General features: G+C 36.6%; 1 protein-coding gene and 2 long non-coding RNA genes across 9 annotated transcripts in view; 1 reads left to right on the top strand and 2 right to left on the bottom strand.

Moving 5' to 3' along the window:
• LOC148908940 (uncharacterized) overlaps positions 1-17910 on the bottom strand; it is a 117511-nt gene that overhangs the window by 87675 nt on the left and 11926 nt on the right. The window lies entirely within an intron of this gene.
• LOC116303978 (putative G protein-coupled receptor No18) overlaps positions 1116-17910 on the top strand; it is a 54338-nt gene continuing 37543 nt past the window's right edge. For 2 of the 7 annotated variants that reach the window (XM_031713616.2, XM_031713617.2), the window contains exon 1: positions 15340-15456. The gene's annotated coding sequence lies outside the window, so the exon portion shown is untranslated. Of the gene's footprint in view, positions 1139-2759; positions 2865-5006; positions 5134-5195; positions 5300-11252; positions 11287-15266; positions 15457-17910 lie in introns of those variants that run through there. The other 5 variants (XM_031713618.2, XM_031713619.2, XM_089034470.1 and 2 more) reach the window with 5 other exon arrangements.
• Positions 2560-4813, bottom strand: LOC116303980 (uncharacterized). The gene is made up of 2 exons (XR_004198007.1): positions 4695-4813; positions 2560-2846 (listed from the first exon to the last, which is right to left on the bottom strand). It is a non-coding gene; the product is annotated as an uncharacterized LOC116303980 (long non-coding RNA).

The following is a 17910-nucleotide window of genomic DNA, read 5'->3' as shown; positions in this document are numbered from 1 at the left end:
ACTTTTATTCATTTCCGATATCTTCCCAGGCAATCTTTTATATGAATTTTTCTCTTAATATACCTTTAGGATGCATTTATTCTAAGACAGACATTTTCAATATTCCTGTTAATATTTCTGTTCCATGCTGTATCAAAAACATGTTTTAGCTCGTCCGACGTAGCAACAGTAACTAGGGAAGTACTAGAAAACACGCTCGCGTGCTGTGTGCAATTATAAAGCGCGCGGGGATTGGCAGCACACGAGAGAAGTGTTAGACGAAGCAAGACGCGTAGCATTTTATAAAGCAGAATAAAGAATTCGGTATCGAATTTTGCCAACAGCAACATACCCTATCTAGGTATAAACTTAGTATCCATAAGGGACCGTTCATTTTTTATCAGGAAGAGGGGGGGTGGCGGCTTTAGAATTCCAGCAAGAGCCCATACAAGAAAAAATAGCCCCCCCTCTATATTGCTGTTGACATCTGCTGCCCCTCCTCATGTTCTATATTTGAATGGACCCCTCTTTTGACATTGATTCTTCTACATGTGATCCCCCTCTATAAGCCGGATTTTTTACATGCCGCAGATTTCCACCGCTCCCCTCCCCCTCCCTGATAAAAAACGGTCCCTAATATCGGGTGAATTTAGTATCCATAATATTTCCATAACATAGGAATCTTTTTTTTTTAAACGAAGTTATACTTTTTTTAATACAGTTTTACAAGAAGCATCTATCAAGAATAAACCTTGTCACCACCACAAAGTACAGCAGTGAGGCACACACTGCACATATAGAACCGAAAGTATGTGAAGACGCCTCTGGCAGCTGTTTATATAGTCCATGTATGACTCCGAGGCACAGCTCTAACCAGTTAGGGTTGATTCTGAGAGGAGGGCCGGAAAGACCCTGGAGTCAGGAAAAGAACCAAGCAACTCAGCTCACATGGGGCAACTGGGATCAGGCTCAGTGAGAGAGAAAAAAATGCTGGTCAGAGGAATCTTAGGAAGGTTTATTAATCCATTCAAGTATACCATCTACATCTCGAAAGAGAATTGCTATACGAGGATTGCGGAATGGCGCCGCGGTGTACTAAGGACAGAGGTATTATTTCTGGTTAATGCCTAAGATGACCGTTCACCGAATCATGTAAAAAGTAAGTAAATGTATAGTGCAGTTTTCGTATGACTGTAAAAAGATCACGGCACGAACACTGTCATGACACAGCAAGGGATACGCCAGAAAAATCACATTGCACGAGAATTTACTCTCCAGCCAATCAAATACCCGGAACACGGCATCAACACGACGCGGACAGGGTCACGCCAAGATCACGGCACTTTTTAGACCAATCATATTGCGCGTGAAAAAAATCAGCCAATTAAAATTCTAGAAAGTATCACGCTCACGGCACGTCACGCTTACGGCACTGAGCTTTTCGCGGTCATACAAAAACTGCTCTATTGTCTTACATACACATTACTTAGATTATTAGAATTACAGTGACCAATCAACGACAGGAATCTTTAAACTTTTGTTGTACGAGTGATAATTATTATGACGATGGTAATGAAAGATGCAGGGCTGGATCCAGCCAAAAATAAAAGGGGGGAGGGGGGGCTTGACTCGGTCTTCCGATTGAAGTAATCCACTTTTCCCGTTCTTTTTGGTCCTTCCGGTTAACGCGCGTACCATTTTTCGAAAGTCAAAGTTTCCCGCTCTTTTCTTACGACTAGCGAATGAATTTCCAACCGGATGGATTGGTTTAAATAGAAAGCACCACTGTCGTGCGGGAGGTTATGGTTCAAGCCCCGGCCGGATCATCACTCAGGGTGTTCAGAGAAGAAGGTGCTGCCTTTGTAATTACATCTACAAATATGGTTAGACCTTTAAGTCTTTTGGACTATAAGGACGTAAAACCGGATCTCTCAATCCTTTGTTATCATTAAGGACATAACGTACCGGGTAGTAACTACTAAGCGCTACTCCTGATTGCAAAGAAGCAAATGGCGCCTTAAGCCCCGTTTACACTAGCGATTTTTGCTGCGACTTTTTTGCGATTTTGTCCATAATAAATAGTGGTAAAGAATTTACTTGTAAAGTTTTTTTCAGGATACCAAGATTTTCCTAGACAAATGTCTCTTTTGAAGGATGAGACAAAAGATTTCATATTTCCGAAAATTGCCACAAAAATCGCACCAAAAATCGCCGCAAAAATATAAACGGGGCTTTATAGGGGCCACGTAAAGTCTGACTGAAAGCAAAGATTGTGAAGCACATTGAGACGCACGTTGCAAAAGAAAAAAAAAAGAGACTTAATTGAAATAAAACAATTACTGGAAAACCAGTAGTTTAAACTGTGGTCCGAGAAAGAGAGAAAAAAGACATATATATGTATTGTAATAATCTATAAATAATATCTATCTATAAAAAAAATTATAATAATGATAATATTGAAGAAATAGAAAACGCGCGCGCATGCTGTGTGCAGTTATAAAGCATGCGGGGGTTGGCAGAACACGAGAGAAGTGTCAGGAGAAAAACGACGCGTAGCACGATGCGTGGCCTTCATTCTCCTTTGAACTGCTTCACAGTTTATTACAGTCATATTATTGAAAGAAAATCAAATGAGTTCTCGTACATATCTCGCCTTACCTCGGCTCATGACATTTGATTTTAATCTGCACTCGTGATGGTTTTTTTTTTTCAAACTGCACTCGAAAAAAATTCATAATTTCAAAGCAAGATTTAAACATGTTTCATATTTATTTGTCCAGGTTTCGCGTCTTTGTTGTTTACGCTTCTTCTCATCACGTTGGAATAGTTCATTGCCATCGTGGTGGACGTCAATCAAGGCCGTGTTTCTATGACAACACATACTCGTAAGTAGGTATCAAGAACTAATATATATTATTATGTAGATAGGATAGTACGCGCGCGCTGATTGGTCGAAAATTGTGCATTATTAGTGAACGAAGCACAGTGCTGATGTCATCCACGCGCGCAAAGTGCTGCTAGATCCTGCGACCGTCTTTCTTTTTGCGTAAATAAATTCAATACCGATATAAAATTAGTAAATATACAATAAAATAAAGCAGCTTTTTTTCCGTGCTCCGTTCATTAATAAAACACTTAGGAAGCGCCGTAAGCACTCAAGAAGTCGGTTAAAAGCACTTGCCTACGGCTCGTGTTTCTCCTTACATTTCTTTCGTGCTTACGTCACTTCCTGCGTGCTTTATTACTGAACGGAGCACGGAAAAAGCTGTATGTTTTATTTGTTAAATATGGGTGCGTTTACGCCATGAATCACCGGCTGACTGGTTAACGCGGCGCGCAAAACATGAGTGGACAAAATGAGTTAGCCATGCCCTGATATCGATCCGCCGAGAGATTGTTTCGGCGTTCTATCTGTGAGTTAGCCCTGCCCTGACTTAAATCAGCCCAGAGGTTGTTTCAGCGTTCAATCTATGACTTAGCCCTGCCTTGGCTTAGATCAGCCGAGAGGTTGTTTCGGCGTTCTATCTGTGAGTTAGCCATGGCCTGACTTAAATCAGCCTAGAGGTTGTTTCAGCGTTCTATCTGTGACTTAGCCCTGCCCTGACATAGATCAGCCCAGAGGTTGTTTCAGGGTTCGATCTGTGAGTTAGCCCTGCCCTGACTTAGATCAGCCAAGAGGTTGTTTCAACGTTCTATCTGTGAGTTGGCCATGCCCTGACTTAGATCAGCGTAGAGGTTGCTTCAGGGTTCTATCTGTGGGTTAGCCATGGCCTGACTTAGATAAGCCTAGAGGTTATTTCAGGGTTCAATCTGTGAGTTAGCCATGCCCTGACTTAAATAAGCCCAGAGGTTGTTTCCGGGTTCAATCTGTGAGTTAACCATGCCCTGACTTAGATCAGCGTAGAGGTTGTTTCAGGGTTCTATCTGTGAGTTAGCCATGCCCTGACTTTGATCAACCCAGAGGTTGTTTCAGGGTTCTATCTGTGAGTTAGCCATGCCCTGTCTTAGATCAGCCCAGAGGTTGTTTCAGGGTATCGATAAAGTTTTGATTTGCGTGTGGACAACCTTAAGCTCGGGCTTCCGTGTTTGACTCTAGGGCAAAATTGTCCCTGTCTTTTACTTAAATCAGAAATAGCCTTAGGTAATAAAGGATACTTTCCCTTATGTATCTAGACAAGTTTTTGCTTCGAGGTCGAGCCTCAAGAGAACTGAATGACTGATGGGCTCCCTGTGTCATTGAGAAGGTTCGCGAAGGCCAAAACGATGACAGTAATTGCCAATGACTTATTTTAAACATGTCTAAACGTGTCTAAAACTCGTTTTTTAGATTTAATTCTTAAAAGCCTGACTGGCTTCCACCTCCAAAAATCCGTCCGTTCTAGACGAGAGAGAGCCAACTTGGTGTCTCTAGGAAGCTAGATTTCACTTGTAACTTATTTTCCACTGTTTCGTTGAGATAATCCTATCAAATACGGATCATTACTTAATGATAAGTCCTTGTTAGATTGGTGTTGCCTTTGTTTAATACTTTAGATGTGACAGGAAAACTTCGAGACATTCTAAATGATCTTTTCTATATTGCTAATGAAGACGAACCGACAATCATGGCTCCAAGTTGTCTTCAATTTGAACGAACTTAAAGACAAGTTTCCTTTGCATCATTCTTTTTTTTCTCTTAAATGCCATCTCTTTTAGTTGATAACAAACTCACCTACCTTAATATTTGAATCCTATGAAATGATTTTAAAGTATTTTTCTTGATGTTTTCATTTTTAATTGTGCTGTGGTTGTCGGGACGTGGTCATGAACACAGTATTGCTCGCTGTGTTGTCTATTCGTGTGAACACAGCTGTAAAAATAACCCTATTTAATTGGTAATCTGTATTCAGTCACATCATTAACAGGCCATTTCCTATCTTACTCCAGGTTTTGTTTGCCTAAATAAGGCCTTTTTCGTATAATGAATGAACGCACAAAGGCTTAAAAACTTGCCCACGCCAGAAATTCACTACTCTAGATTCCCCAGAAATTCATTCTGGATTTCCCGACCATCACAGAAAATAATAGATATGTGTTGTTTCGAATGCTTCTTGTAAAATTCTCGCGAGTCGACAATTGTATCTAAGAGCTATGCTTACAGCTTCAAGATCATAAGTATGAAGTACAATATGCTCATTATCTCGATAAACCAACTTTAACGCATTCTTGTCCAAAATCCAGGCTTCAACTGAACTTCGTTACTGAAACTGCTGTTGGACTAAAGATCTTCCAGCAACACATTCATTGAACAAGTTTCCAACAAGACCACTTTATCTATAAGGTAAGAAAAAATTTTCTATTTCGTTTACACGATAAGAGTATTTGTATTTCATAGATAACAGCCTCATATCCACTTCGTAATAAATATTTAAGTTGAAATGGAATCTCAACGATTCAAATCACCAAACGAAAACAAATTCAAATCCGTGGGGAAAAAATTTTTTTTACTTCTAAATGTAATTTCTAAAGACATACAAGATAAGAACAAATTCAACAATAATTTACAATACAATAGTTTTTCTTAAGTTGTTCCAACTCCCGCATACGCAAATTGCTTTTTTGTCTCGTGGCTGAAGCTCGAAAAATGAAATTGGATGAAAATAGATTTTAAAATAGATTTGGGAAGGGGAGGGGGGGGAGGGGGGGGGGGGAGGCAATAGTTGAAAGTTAAGGAAAGTACTCAATTTTTTAAAGGGTTTTGGCAAGCTATTTTTTAGAAAAACGTTTTCGTTATTTAAGAGCTGAAAAAATAATACAACTATATATATATATATAATATAAAAGCTTTTCAACTGCTATTCCTCGCCAGTGTTTTCTTTATTTCCTTATCTTTTCATTTCCTTTCTTTCTTTTATTCATTCTTTCGGAGGAGAGGAGGGACGGGAGGGGGGAGGGGGGAGGAGGAGGAAGGAGGAGGGGGAGGAGGGAGGCAGGAGGAGGGAGGGAGGGAGGCGGAGGGAGGGGACGGAGGGGGAGGGAAGGGAGGGAGGAGGGAGAGGGGGAGGGAGGGAGGGAGGGAGGGAGGGAGGGAGGAGGGAGGGAGGGAGGGAGGGAGGAGGGAGGGAGGGAAGGAGGAGGGGAGAGGGAGGAGACGGAGGAGGAAGGAGGGAGGAAGGCAGCTGAAGAAGTGAAGAGGAAGGAAGGATGTGCGTGTATGGTCGGGCTGCGGTCGTGCGAGCAGGGCTGATTCAGGAAGTAGTCCTTCCTCTTTCTAATGCCTCTTCCTGCTTCTTCCTTCCGTCTCCTTCCTTCCCTCCTTCCTTTCTTTCTTTCTTTTCTCCTATCTTCTTTCTCTCTCTTTCTTTCTCTCTTTCTTTCTGTCTTGCATTTGCAACCCCCACAAAACAGCATATTCAAATATATCTTGAAACATCAAACAAATTAACATATAGAGAGAGCTGTCAATAGGTTGAATAGGTCAATATCTATATCATTTAAGCTCTAAGCCCGTTTTTTTATTCATGGAAGTGATTGATACACATCGCATCAATAACTGTACTGATAAACATCACTTAAAGGCAACTGTTATGTGACAGATATCGCGATCGATATTTTTAACTGCAAATCACATTAAACAGGAAATGCCGGCATGTAGTACTTCTGTTTGATAGTCCTTCTGTACCATCTTCACTTTTACACTGTACAAAAAAAAAAAAAAAAAAAAAATCAAAAATTGTTGTGAGTACCATTTTTATTATACTTTTACACTGTATACAAAAAAATTAAAAAGTTTTTTTTAATCGTTTAAGAGCAAATATAAACATTAAGCGGGGTATTACCAGCAGATAGAATAGTATTTCTGTTTGTCAGTACCATCTATTAGTCTTTTATTGCATACAAAAAAAATCCGCTTAAACGGTTGTAAGTAACTTCGGTTTTACACTGTGACAAAAATTTTTTAAATTGTTTTAGAGTAATTAACATTAAGCAAGGAAATGCAGGCATATAGTACTTCTGTTTGTCAGTACCTTCTTTAGGTTTACACTGTATTCTCAACTTTCACATCCCCATAATCCTTTGCGTCTTTGGTGGGTAACCAGAGGGTAAAAACCCACTTATTTTGCTGAAGGCTGATCAGACAATGTTGAAAATACCTTGTTTGGTATCCAAAGATAAAATAAAGAAGTAAAAAACAGAAAAAGATAGAAGCTTGAAGACGTTTAAGGTGGCTCGACCCCCTCACGCTTGACCGCTACCTTCCACTTTTGGAACACTAGTGCATAAACGTCTTTTATCCGATTGCAAATCTTTTTTGCACATAAGTCACATAAAGATTGAATAAATGTTTGATGCAGTTTTTTATGAGATCGGACGTCATAACACGTGATTATGATGAAATATTTGATTTCGTTTAGAAAACAATTTTAGCCTTGCAGAGCGTTCAACACTAAAATGCTTCGTACCACATAATTATATACTGGATGCCTCCATTTGTGGGGATTTTTGAAAAAATCTATCTAGCTAATAACGAGATATTTGAGATTATTTAAATATAGTGCATAATCTACTTCAAAACTAAACAATGGATTTCATACGGCCGGAATTAATATTTCAGAGCTATATATTCACAAAAGTCATTGCTCATTTAGTTTTACTCTGTATCTAGTTTTAAAAGGAACATTTTGAAGGTAATCGACTTATGCGATTTTGTGAAAACGTATAGTGCAGAAGACGGGGTAAACATTTGATGCGCACTTTTCATCGCAGTTTTCTAGTCAATCTTACTAGATCTTCCATTATTCTAAAATTCGCTGATCCTTTCTCTCAAAATTACGTCAGGATACAAATTAGAACTTAAACTATGTAATATTAGTTACATGTAATATTAGTTTATGGAAGATCTAGTAAGATTGACTAGAAAACTGCGATGAAAAGTGCGCATCAAATGTTTACCCCGTCTTCTGCACTATACGTTTTCACAAAATCGCATAAGTCGATTACCTTCAAAATGTTCCTTTTAAAACTAGATACAGAGTAAAACTAAATGAGCAATGACTTTTGTGAATATATAGCTCTGAAATATTAATTCCGGCCGTATGAAATCCATTGTTTAGTTTTGAAGTAGATTATGCACTATATTTAAATAATCTCAAATATCTCGTTATTAGCTAGATAGATTTTTTCAAAAATCCCCACAAATGGAGGCATCCAGTATATAATTATGTGGTACGAAGCATTTTAGTGTTGAACGCTCTGCAAGGCTAAAATTGTTTTCTAAACGAAATCAAATATTTCATCATAATCACGTGTTATGACGTCCGATCTCATAAAAAACTGCATCAAACATTTATTCAATCTTTATGTGACTTATGTGCAAAAAAGATTTGCAATCGGATAAAAGACGTTTATGCACTAGTGTTCCAAAAGTGGAAGGTAGCGGTCAAGCGTGAGGGGGTCGAGCCACCTTAAGGTGAATTTTAAACATTTTTTCGTCCAAAACTCTTCATGATCTGTACACGCAAAAATAGCTTGGAATAAACTGATAATCAGTATTGTACAGATAAAAGCAGGTAAGGTATAAATTCAATTAAGAAACCTTTCAATTTGGGACAGTTTTTTGATTGGTTACCCCCCAAAAACGCAAGGCATTATGGGGATGTGAAAGTAGAGAATACAGCAAAAAACAAAAAACAAAAAAAAATCAAAAAACAAAAATAACAAAAAAAAGAAAGAAAATTGTTGCAGGGTTCGAAAGGTTAAATTATCGCAGCTAATAACGAGGTGTAATGCTCGTTAACTTGAATCAATAGCGACCTTTAGATCCGACTACGAGTACGAGCCTTAAAATTGGGTCCTGTGCACGTGGTTAACACTAAATCGTAGTCGATTTTCGATTTTTTACAATCTAAAGTTTCAATCTACGTACACTATCATGACTGCAAAAAGATAGTGCCTCTCTTTAAAACTCGTACTTGTACTCGTTCTTATTCTCGTACTCGTCGTCGGATCTAAAGGTCTCTAATATTCGAGATTTGCAAAACTGCAATATGCATAATATCGACACTGATGAAAAACGCACTGCGCATGCGTTGGGAGAAAAAACAAAATGGCGGACAATAACAATTGATCACATCTAAAGGTAGGTTTTATTTTAACCGACAGGGCTATTTTTTAAATATTCGGTTTGGAATTTTACACATATTTTTGGATTTCTTTACATAGGATCCGACCATGTGATTATCTGCAAATCGTCGGGCCGCGAGTGGCGGCATTTTCAAAGATTATTTTTGCTTTGTATAAACAAAAGTTTTTTTGTATAAATCAGCAGTGTGTCACTATCGAAATTATCTTGCTATTGCGAAAAGGACAACCTTAAGTTTTCAGCATTTTTCTTAAGTTTTGCGATTTTGTAAAACAATCAAAACACCGGCATCAAAAACACAAGTTGCCCTTAGTTACGCTATACCATCTCCGAGCGTGCGCAGTGCGTTTTTCACCAGTGTCCATAATATCACAAGTGTACTTTTCCGAAAGATCGACGAACAATAAACGAAAATTTGAAAATCACAAATACACATCTTTTTCAAACTCTTATACAAATAATTGGTTCGATTTTTTCTTAATGTGGTTTAGCTTGAAATCGTTTTTATTCACGAGTTTTTCGTATCATATCGCGAACGGGCAAGTCCTCGAGTTTATTATACATTTAGGGTCGATTTTGATTGGTCGAAACTAAAATGTGACGCGAGATCTTATTGGACAGTTTTACCGTGAAGTGATATCGTATCACTTCACTGATATGATTTTTATTTACGGCTTTATTTCACGGATATCGACCCCGCTAAATGTGTAATACAATTGCCTTTCACTTCTGGAGTCTCAGGTTGGATTTCTGGATCGGCATTACATGCGAGTGGAGAGCTGATTTAATAAGTCTCTCCCTTTAAGAGGTTTTCGAAAGGTTCTATGGTTGCCTCTCTCTCCAAAATCTGTTCTATCTGTGAGTTAGCCATGCCCTGACTTAGATCAGCCCAGAGATTGTTTCAGGTTTTGATCTGTGAGTAAACCATGCCCTGACTTAGATCAGCCCAGAGGTTGTTTCAGGGTTCAATCTGTGAGTTAGCCGTGCCTTGACTTAGATCAGCCCAGAAGTTGTTTCAGGTTTTGATCTGTGAATTAACCATGCCCTGACTTTGATCAGACCAGAGGTTGTTTCCTGAGGGCATCAATGAAATTTGAAGAATTATTTTGTCTTTTTTTTTTTTTTTGTTTTTTGCTAATCGTTTTAGTTCGTGTCGCACGTGATGTATTCAATCTTCATTTATTTTGTTCCGTGTCGTAGAGTTCCTACCACAAATGATTAATATTTACTCTGCCTGGACATTTTACTCACAAAAAAATTAATTTCAAAAGAAAATTCAAGCAAAAACAAAAAGTTTACTCAAATTATCGCGAAAGTTTTCAATCTCTCAGTTTGCATTGCATCCACATTTTAAGTTCTGAGTTTCATCAGGTTTTAACCGATAAGGAATCGGATATTTTTTACAATCTATATCACTTTAAATTGTCTAATTTAAAAAGGATATTTAATTTCCTGGTGAAAAAGTCAATAATTTACAAAAAGTACGTTCAATTTCCTGGCCAAAATTGCAGACAGCTTGCAAAAAATCGAATCAATTCACCGCATGCATCTTTTTAATAAAATAACTGAATATGTTTTCAGAAGCTTTTTCCCAAAGGTCGTTCAGAAATTATTGAACAAAATAATTTTTTCCCCCAGACATTTGAAAAACAAAATCACCTACGCTTAGTTTTCGGTTATAACTTCAGTTATATTTGAAACGTGACACACTTTGTCCGATATATGATATTACATGTGTTGAAGGCATATATAACTGTCTGGAAAGAGTCAATGTTTGACAAAAAGTACGTCAAATTTCCTGGCCAAAAAATGCCGGCAGACAGCTTGCAAAAAAATTCAAGCCAATTCATGCATCTTTTTAATATATATAAATATAGTTTCAGAGAAGTTTAGCCTCAAAGATTGTTCAGAAATTCTTGGGGGGGAAAACCATACCATACGTTTTTCAAAGCTTAGTTTTCGGTTATAACTTCAGTTATATTAGAAACGTGACACACTTTGTACGACGTGCGTTATTGCGTACATGTGTGGAAATTATCTGTAGGAGGCATAACAGTCTGAACTAATAATTAAAGTGAAGCTTCGGCACCCAATTATATTAGTTTTTCTGGGGCTATATTAGTTAACAGTTAGGGACTTTCGTGCATTACGTCTTCCAGCATACAACCAAGCACACTGAGCCCCAGGTAAGAATATATCGATTCCTTACTGTACTTGCGGGAAGCATTTACTGAGTTTTTAAGTAATTTCGTTAGAACTGAACTAACAGATGTTAGAATATCACGAATCAAGAATTTTACAATTTTTTGTGAGATTTTTTTTATTTTTTATTTTTTACATGCAAATTGAAAAAAATCAATTGCTTTTTGCGTCTATAATTTAGCAGAGGACTTCTAAATTATTATATGTTTCTTTCAGTAGTTCTTAAGTCTAAATTTTCGGGCGGAAAATCATATTTCCTCCTGGAGTTTTTATAAAACGATAAGGAAGCCAGAAAAAAGAAGGAAGAGGGAAAAAATGTCAAAATTATTTTATTTTATTTCATTTTATTTTATTTTATTTTATTTTATTTTATTTTATTTTATTTTACTTTATTTTATTTTATTTTATTTTATTTTATTTTATTTTATTTTATTTTATTTTATTTTACTTTATTTTATTTTATTTTATTTTATTTTATTTTATTTTATTTTATTTTATTTTATTTTATTTTACTTTACTTTACTTTATTTTATTTTATTTTACTCTATTTTATTTTATTTTACTTATAAGAATCATTTTTTTTAATTTTACTTCAACTGATATTATCTTATCGCGTTTATATATTGTTTCATTGCATTTCGTTTCCTTTTTATTTTGTATTTTCCCTTTATCAGTCTCAACTAAATCCTAACCTATTTCCACAACCTTCCTCCCACATTTATCAAACGACGTGACCAAATTAACAAGAAAAATGCTTTCTGGTGTCCTTCTTTTTCCGGACAGATAGTAAAATTAATAAGTCTAGGCCCAAAATGAGAGCAACGTTGACGTTCCTTGATTGACCAATTCGAACCTTTTCAAAAGAGGCTGTTTGTACATAGGAAGCAACCATCAAACTGCACTGTAAACCTCTTGAAAGAAGCGTTAAAAAATTAATTTAAAGTTCATTCAATTGTTCAAGCTCAACTCATTCTTTCCGTATGTCAAAAAAAATTTTCCCTCTCTTTCCTGACTAGATTTATTTTCAATTTTGATGCTAACGTTAAAATAGAAGAACAGTAAACTAACATATTGCGGTGAACAAGTTACAGCTACTGCATAATATACAACTAATAATATTTTGAAGGAAATGCTTTGTTCAGATGGTCTGTCAGTTCAAATCATTCTGTTTTTAATCCTCAACTCAACTTTTTCTAATTCTGATTTCATTTTTGCAGCCCTCAAATTAAGGAGTATTTCTGGATTAACATATTTATTTTTATCAATATCGCGAGCGAAAATTTATTTCTCTCGACTAAAGAATCTAAAAATAAAACACCTAAAGTCTCTTTAAAAAACTCATTAATTTTGTCGTTTTAAAAATATTCCTGCGCCTCTCAAAAATCATTACCGAAATAATCGTTAGCATATTTCTCACACCCAAAACTATATCAACGGGTTTCACTCAACATTCACTCCAGTTCCGCTTATCTTATCAAATTCAACAGATGAACCCAAGCGCTTCAAACATTTTATAATGAGTTTTCCCTATTACTCTTCAGCCAGAGACGACGGCGCTATTTTGTCAGCTCTATGTTCCGACTCTTTAAGTTTTTGTCGCGTTAGGTAAGACCTAAATACCTAAGTTTTTAAAAATACGGTTTGTCGTGGTGCCAGCGAGCTTCAGTTATTTCTCATTGCGTCGGCGTATGACATATAGTGGGCAGTTATTCCCTCACCGAATCGAATTTATTCGATAATTAACTATACATGGGTATATCTTTGGACTCTGTTGACTCAAAAATAAATCACTTTAAATCTTTCACTGTTTGGCGAACGTCTTTGTACTGAATTGACCTGAACTGGTTCTCTAATTTTCGACTGAAAAAAAAAAAAAAAAAAAAAAAGCACTCTCGTGTTTTTATCTTTATTAATATTCATTCTAGAATCCTTTCACTTGTGGTCGTTTGATTAATTTTTTAAACCATTACTTTAAGAATAAATACGAGACATATAATTTTTCTGAGTTCTTTCTCATTTACTCATCTCATAAACATTGCTTTTAGTTCTTTACATTACTGTTAAAAAAGGGGGTTCTGTAATAGCATGTAAACGCTCGAATACCAAAAATCTAAAGTCCAATATGATTTAACCAGCAGTGATGGCCTTTTCTAGATTAAAGTTATAAATAGAATACATTTGTTGGCGTTCAAATTACAGAGCAGAGCGTATCGATACGGATACGTTTCTAATTCCTAATAATAAAAACAAGACTAAGACAAAATGTTACTATATCCGTAATTTGTTTCTTAATCAAAAACAGAGCTAAAATTCCCTTAGGCTATAAAAAAATTAACTTTGGTAATTCATTTTTATAAATTTTTCACCTCTTAATAACTAACATCTTCCTTTGATAATAGTTTTTGTTTTTGATGGAAATAGTGTTTGGTGTAGTATAGGTATAAAGAAAGATTCAAAAAATGTAAAAGGAAAGCGTTAATGAAAAAGAATTAATCCAAAATTTTCAAATCCAAAATGACTTTAATAAAAAAGCGAACCCAAGAATCATCTTTCAAAATTAGTTTTCCATAGATTTAACACCTTTGTGAAAATCAATAATCCTGCACTTGAAAATCACTTCCAATTAATCCCACTATAGCGTGCGCTTTTTCCCGCCTTTTTTGTTTCGCGCCAAAAGAGAAAGCGCACGCGGCAAATTAACTAAAAAAAGTCACGTGATGTGAACTTATTGACACGAGTTCAATTCCCTTTCAAGACTCAGAATTTTTTCTGAGTCTTTCAATTTTCAGCTGCATAAGTTGTTTCATATACTGCGAGGATCAGCTCAATTTGTAACATTACAACCGCAGTACAAATATATATTTTATATATATTCTCTTACACATAAAAAAGGTTTTATTTAATCGAGCTTTGTGATTGGCTGTTTCTTTTTAAAACCCAAAGTTATGCGTGTCAGTCAAAATCAATATCTGATAAAAATTTGAGTAATGAAATACAATGAATAAGCACTTGTTTTAAAATCGATTAAAAATTGAAATATAGGTGATCAAATCAAAACTGGACAGTAACTTTTGTAGGTTCTATTTTATCTAACGCTTAGGCTACGTTGAATTTAGAACTCGTTGCGTTTAGAAAAACAAACGGTGCTTATCAAAGGGTTTTCTCTGCGTGCCGTTAGAGTTGTTTACAGTTTTCGTTGAGGATATCTTTCGGACGCAATTAGACTCCTAGTCGCAGACCACAAGCCGCTTCGCCACAAAAAAAAAATTATCACACAACAAAAAATACCGTGGTCGGCTAAAAATCTAATTACAAATACACAACTTTGGTGTTTTTAAATTCTTAAATCTGTCAAGAATTCACTGTCGCTTCTTCTCTGCTCGCCAGTTTAGTTACATTTATCTTTGGATTGACAGAATTATCGATACAAACGTGTGAATATCGACATGTGGGCTTGAAATTAGCTGCTATCTTTCTGTAGTCTTGTGATTCGAGTTTGCGCGTCAACTGACGCTTCTATCAGTGTTTTCTGTTTATTCATCATCACTTAATGGCATCCAAACCACCAAATATCTAATGACAGATTTTCACTAATAACCAAGAGCGATTTCAAACACCTTTGGTGTTATCTCCGACTACGTATATTAAGTATTACTTTTATATGCAAGTATTTACTGGTGCATGCCCTCGTTGCATTTTAATTAACAAAAATTCGAGAGTGTCCTCCTATTCAATTCCATTCATTTTTTTCGTGGCAAATATACATTCATCTCGTGTATTTTTCTATTTGCAACCTCTCATTCGTCGGCTAATTACGTCAGGTAGGTAAATTATGGTTATGATGAAAAGGAATCTCGAGTTAATAGTCAGTAAACTCTGAGTCTGCCGTTATCAGTTGGCTCACTTTGGTTCACTGCTAGCGATATATGCAATTCCTCCCGACAGAAAGATAAGTTGTAAATTAATATGCAGCGATAGTCGAGAACAATCAGGTCTAAGACAGGTTATCTTTTAAGTAAATAGAATCGAAAACTTTGCTAATGCGCTTAAAGGTTAAAAAAAGTCCCTGCACTCAACCGAGCACTTCAAGATCGATCAGCGAAGAAGCAACACTGAGTTATAGAACCAGCCCATCTTTGCTATCTTCTTTTAGTGTAAGTACCTCCAGTCGCTTAGAACTCTCGTTCAAATATCACAAATGTATGTAAAATTAGAAAACATTACCTTCAAATTATCATAACATCACATCATGATCGTTTGATCATAGGAAATTTTTCAATCTTCGATCAGTGCATCTGTTTTTGAGTTGATACCGTCCATTTTTCTATGCCTTTGGATTTTGTCTTCTCATGTTAGCTACATTTGGGATACATATTTATAGGTGGCCGCTTATTTTGCGCCAGTCATTAATCCATCTACATGAGTCGCTAAAGGCCATGCAAGTTTTTTTGTGTGTGTGTGTGTGTGTTTTCCTCGCGAAGAACAAACTTAAGGACAGCGCCTTTGCATTCTTAGAAACATACTATATACAGGAGCAAATCACATCACTTGACGAAGATTTTATTGTAAAATACTAAATAAACTTTGAATTAGTTTAGTGTTCTACAGAGCTGTGATATGATTACACTTATACAAAAGTTTTAATCACTTAAAACTAGTCTTCCACGTAAGATGCCGACTTCCAACCAACCTCTTTTGGTTTGGCTATAAAATGTCTGCCCCCATAGTGTTAATGAACTCCGTTTTCCAACGTAGCATATGAATGTAGAGAGAATTGACGTGGAAAGCACTTCTATAAAAAAAGGTAATGAATCTCAGCTATTGCACTAGAAGAATGATATACAGAATTCCAAAATCTGCGCGGGAACCACCTCGTTCCGTCCAACTTATTTCCGATTCCGAAGCCAATGTCATTTAGAGAAAAAATCACAATAACGCATGTAACGGGAAAACAGGGCTCTGTATGTTGTCAAAGTGTATCTGGTTGATCGAACATTTCAGGGTTTTTTATTGAGATAAAAATTGCAAAGTTTGGAGAGTAAATATCAGGGGAATGTGAACCGAGATCTGCGTATTTTCACTTCTTTCATCATCTCTACTCCACGCCAGAACCTTCCTTCAAAGTTGTTCTATTTACTCAATTCATTATTTTCGTGAACTAAAAGCGCGACAAAGGTTCCTGTGTGAGAGCGTGTCTTAATTATAGCGTATCTCCAATCCTTAAACAATTATTTTGAGTTTTTCATATTTGCTAATTAAAATCCCCCTTCAGGGCGCCCGAAAAGGATTTTTCAATACCATCTTCGTGGTTCTTGGCTCATTTTCTTCCCGATTATTAGAACGAATGCTAATGAACGGTCGAACTAATAATTGAAAATTCGGGGCTTTCTTTAAATGAACAGAATTGGTTTTGATAATGCAAGGTTCTATGCGTGCAAATAAAATGAAGTGGCGATGAAATTCCTATTCTATGAACGGAAGAATCTATCGTGGAACACTTCATTGATATTGAATTTTAAGTTCTTAGTCGCAAACGGTTTATGAGCGGTGCATTTGATGCTATTCAACATAGTGGCGCTTGCTTAATCCTTATTTAAATTTGGTTTTGATGTGCAATTTTCTTGTCTTTTGTCGTCGCTTAGGCTCTTGGAAATGATCCAACAAATAGCTGACCTTAAATTGAGTGATTGGACACTGAGTGACTTGAAGGGGGGTTGATGTGGCGTTAGTTTTGAGTTGAGCACGAGATAGGAGAATTTAAGTTATTCTAAACAAGGAAAAAAATAAAGATGTTGTTGTACGATTCCTTAAGTTAATTTGAGGACAAGAAGGGTTCGAAAAAATAAGAGAGGAGAGACGAAAGAAGGGGTCAGAAGAGAAGAGACGAGAAGAGAAGAGAAGAGAAGAGAGGAGAAGAGAAGAGACGGAGAGAGAAGAGACGAGAAGCGCGGAGAAGAGAAGCGACGAGAGACGAGAACGAAGAGACCAGAAGACGAACAGAAGAGGAACAGAAGAGAAGAAGAGAACAGAAGAGAACAGAAGAAACAGAACGAGAACAGAACAGAACAGAACGAGAACAGAATGAGAACAGAACGAGAAGAGAACAGAAGAGAACAGAATGAGACAGTAAGCGAACAGAACAGAACAGAACAGAACAGAACAGAACAGAAACCAGAACAGAACAGAAACAGACAGAAGAGACAGAATGAAGAACAGAAGAGAACAGAAGAGAAGAGACGAGACGAGACGAGAAGAGAACAGAAGAGAAGAGAACAGAACAGAACAGAAGAGAAGAGAAGAGAAGAGGAGAGAAGAGAAGAGAAGAGAAGAGAAGAGAAGAGAAGAGAAGAGAAGAGAAGAGAAGAGAAGAGAAATGAAGACAAGACTTACAAAGCAAAAGAAAAAGGCAAAAAGATAGCATATTTAATGTATTTATTTTCGTTCAGATGTCGATCGATAGCTCTTCAACAGCGGATTCGATCACATTTCTTTATCGCGTGGTCTACTAAGATTATCCAAGTGCCTCAAATGGCAGAATAAACAAACACGCTATACTTCTGCAGGTCACGATCCTACCTAGATAGAGCTTAGACGCTGCGTTTTTGCTC

Source organism: Actinia tenebrosa, unplaced genomic scaffold (genome assembly GCF_029948245.1).
Source record: "Actinia tenebrosa isolate PJP-AT-01 unplaced genomic scaffold, QUT_ActTen_1.0 PGA_scaffold2__45_contigs__length_23673736, whole genome shotgun sequence".
In the NCBI taxonomy this organism is placed as follows: domain Eukaryota; kingdom Metazoa; phylum Cnidaria; class Anthozoa; order Actiniaria; family Actiniidae; genus Actinia; species Actinia tenebrosa.
The sequence above is the reverse complement of the archived record's forward strand: the minus strand, read 5'-3'. Positions and strand labels throughout refer to the sequence as shown.